The sequence below is a fragment of the Rana temporaria genome, unplaced genomic scaffold (assembly GCF_905171775.1).
Source record: "Rana temporaria unplaced genomic scaffold, aRanTem1.1, whole genome shotgun sequence".
NCBI classification, from domain to species: Eukaryota; Metazoa; Chordata; class Amphibia; order Anura; family Ranidae; genus Rana; species Rana temporaria.
This window is the reverse complement of record NW_024404592.1, coordinates 52,382-56,321: the sequence shown is the minus strand read 5'-3', so window position 1 is coordinate 56,321 and position 3,940 is coordinate 52,382. Positions and strand designations below refer to the sequence as shown.

The window sequence follows — 3,940 nt, the reverse complement described above, 5'->3', positions numbered from 1 at the left end:
CTGGACTATTAGCTAAGGAAAGAACAGCATCTGGAAAGGGCATAAAGGTAGCATGTCAGAGAATCGGCAGTGGAAACTCCGTAGATTGCCGTCCCCAAACCTGAAGTGCTGACAACAGCGCAGAGCTCTGCTAACCTCTGCCCAACACCAACAGCAGCTTCTGGGTTCTACAGACAGGAGATGGTGAACCTCTATCCCCAGACACCAGTTCCAGAGACTGGGGATTTAATAGACTTCTCTGCTGAGGAAGGACTATCTGATGAGCCCCCAGCAGAAGAGCTGGCACCAGGGCCACACATCACTGAGCTCTGCCCAGCACCAACAGCGGCATCTGTGGAGTTACCAGAAACTTCTACAGCTGAAGCGCTGAAAATCGGACAGAGGGTCCAAGACCTCGGCCCCGCACCTAAGGCAGTTCTGGAGGCCCAGGCTGAGAAGGAGATGGTCACTTCCCAGCAGCAGATTAAGGTCCAGGGGGAGAAGGGAGAGGAGGTGTTCATCCTCCCTTCTAAACAGTTGGCCAGGGTGGAGGAAGCAATCCTTCCTCCCCAGCAAAGATCAGTGCACCTGGGAGACAGTACCAGAGACATGTCGTCAGAACAGCCAGATGAGGGTAATGGGGATGGAGCAGCCGACTCCCCTTCCCAGCAGCAGACGGCACCCCAGAATGATGCCAGCAACCCAGCAGAAAAGCTTGTGACAGGGCAGAGTACTGCTGGCCTCTGCCCTCAACTAATAAAAGATTTGGTATCCACCTGTATACTCCAGGGATGGGGGGCAGTCAGCCCAGATCCCCAACAGCATAATGAAGTAAGTCCAGCCATCTTTGTCTTCTCTCCAGCGGCTGAAAAGACTCCAGAGAGAAGGGCCAGTCCACACTTCTCCCCAGCGGCGGGCATGTTCTCTGAGAGAGGCAGAGGTTGGCTGGGTGAGTAATTCTATGTTTGGGACAATTTATTTGGAGTACTGTGGGGGTACGGGCATTGGGGGACTGGAACTATGGACTAACTTCAGAGTCAACCCATCTGGGGTCTCCTCCTGTGTTAGTCCTCTGCCCAAAGAGATATGTGACGGGAGTCAATTTGGGCGGGGGGGGGCGTGTCTATTAGGGTCACAGGGTGATGAGAACCGCAGTCTTATCTCTACTAATCAGACTCGCTGTTCAATCAAACTGGAATGTTGTATATAGACAGTATATTGTTTCATACTAAGGTGTGCCTTCTGCTGGGTTGTTTGGGGTGTGGCTGTATCCCATTGTTCTATTGTGTCTGCCTTGGGAGAAAGGTATTATGGGATGTGTATTTGCTGTGAGGAGGGAGGCGGGAGATCCTCCAACAGCTCTCCCTGCTGATTGGACAGTCTACCTCGCCCTGAATGAAAGGGAGGGGGGATGGTCCCGAGTGTTACCTCTGTGTACCTGTGTGTTAACCACTTAAGCCCCGGACCATATTGCTGCCTAAAGACCCAAGGGGTTTTTACAGTTCGGGACTGCGTCGCTTTAACAGACAATTGCGCGGTCGTGCGACGTGGCTCCCAAACAAAATTGGCGTCCTTTTTTCCCCACAAATAGAGATTTCTTTTGGTGGTATTTGATCACCTCTGCGGTTTTTATTTTTTGCGCTATAAACAAAAATAGAGCGACAATTTTGAAAAAAATGCAATATTTTTTACTTTTTGCTGTAATAAATATCCCCCAAAAACATATATAAAAAAAAAAATTTTCTCAGTTTAGGCCGATACGTATTCTTCTACCTATTTTTGGTAAAAAAAATCGCAATAATCGTTTATCGGTTGGTTTGCGCAAAATTTATAGCGTTTACAAAATAGGGGATAGTTTTTTTGCATTTTTATTTTTTTTATTTTTTTACTACTAATGGCGGCGATCAGCGATTTTTTTCGTGACTGCAACATTATGGCGGACACTTCGGACAATTTTGACACATTTTTGGGACAATTGTCATTTTCACAGCAAAAAATGCATTTAAATTGCATTGTTTATTGTGAAAATGACAGTTGCAGTTTGGGAGTTAACCACAGGGGGCGCTGTAGGAGTTAGGGTTTACTTTGTGTGTGTTTACTAGTGTAGGGGGGTGTGGCTGTAGGAATGACGTCATCGATCGTGTCTTCCCTATAAAGGGAATGACGCGATCGATGCGCCGACACAGTGAAGCACGGGGAAGCCGTGTTTACACACGGCTCTCCCCGTTCTTCAGCTCCGGGGAGCGATCGCGACGGAGCGGCTATAAACGAATAGCCGCGCCGTGGTCCCGGATCGCTCCCCGAGCGGACCCGACCTCCGCATGTAGCGGGGGGGGGGTCCTGATCGGACCCCCCACCCACGTCTAGCAGAGGACGTACAGGTACGTGGATGTGCCTGTCCATGAGTAGGTCGGGAAGTGGTTAATAAACAGTTCATGTTCAGCAGTCAGTACTGTCCAGTCCTTGGTTGTCATTGGTTGGAACATCTGATATCTGTATTCAGACTTACCTGGCAGGGGAGACACCATGATCATGAAGGTGGTTCTCCCAGGGCGAGGCACGGCTATTGCACACTCTAGGCCGTGCTGATCGTGGTTGTCTTCCCTGCCGCTTCTTGGCCTTTTGGCTGGGACTGGGTGTGGTATCTGTCCTCATCAGTTGTCAGAGGAGCGCTGAAGCACCTCCTACATGGGGAGGGTGGATGCAATCCAATGACGTCATTGCACCTGGAAGGATGGTTTCAGCAGGGACTACGCTGTGCTGCCCGACAGAATACTGGGGGCCGGCCCATGGTTGAGTCTGAGCCATCTGGAAGGGTGCTCCTGGTGAGGATGGGTACTGCGCTTGGTCTTGGTCTTTTTGCCGAGTTCTAGTCTGGCCTTCTGGCTGGCTGGTGTAAGTGCTATCTCTGTCAGCGATCCGGTAGGAGGAGCTGGTAATGCCCTGTGGTATGATGGGGTAGAGCCATGCAAATCCGCTGGGTTGGCTGGCAGGGGTGTAGGGCTGCACTGGCCGGTCGGGGGGTCGGATATGGAAGGAAAAGCCTATGGTGCATGTGCCCCTGGAGTGGCAGTCCAGGGGTATCTGAAGATCACTGTGTGTGAGGGACACATTGATTGAAGGATACCACGGTCACTGCACCAGATACACGCTTTTTTTTAGCACCTGCCTCCTGGGCCAGGCCTTTTGGCTAGGACCGGAGGAATTTTTTATTCCTGGCCGGAGGGCCTGGTCATTGTTTCACCACAATGGCCACTTCTTTCACTCTCCTCTCCACTATCCCTTCCCCCACTTTATTTTATTTAAGCCTGTGTTTGTCACTTTTTTGTCTTTTTTTGTTGTGCATGTTTTGTCTCACTGTGTGATTAGTAGGGTGCGGGTCCTCGGGCCAGCCCTGAACGTCTTGGGAGTGGGTGGACATGGCCTTCTGGCTTAGTTCGCCTGCTCTCATGGGGTCTCCCTTCGGGGGAGGGGCCCCACCTAGTACTGGGAGGCTTCTGTTTCGGCAGTCCCTCTGAGGAAGTTGGGTCCGTGTCGGCTTCGGTTGCTCGGACCACAGTACCTCAGTCCCCGTCTGGAGCCTAACGCCCCGGGGGATCAGGGTTTGGGTCCCTCTTCACAGGAGGACCACTTGACGTTGCACCCGACACTCTTTATGTGTGTGCACATTTTTTCTGCACCGGGTGGAGTTTTTTGGGTGTGTTCACACACCATAGGCTTTTAAAAAAAAAAAAAATCTGTATTCAGACTGGAGGAAGCGGCGTATGATGAAATCACACAAGCGGAGTGTGGGGTTGTCATCCTTACCTGAGTCCTATCATGATCCAGGCGCTGTGCCCATCTACAGCAGCTCTCTCCTCTCTCTCTGGTCACAGAGGCAACAGCGGGAGACATTGGCTCCTGTTGCTGTCCATCAAATCATGGATACAGAAAGTGAGGGACGGGTTGAGCAGCACTGTGT

At 51.2% G+C, this 3,940-nt stretch overlaps 1 pseudogene; it reads left to right on the top strand.

The window, feature by feature from the left end:
- Positions 1-2,480: 2,480 nt before the first annotated feature.
- On the top strand, positions 2,481-2,666 carry LOC120922651 (annotated as a pseudogene).
- Positions 2,667-3,940: the final 1,274 nt, after the last annotated feature.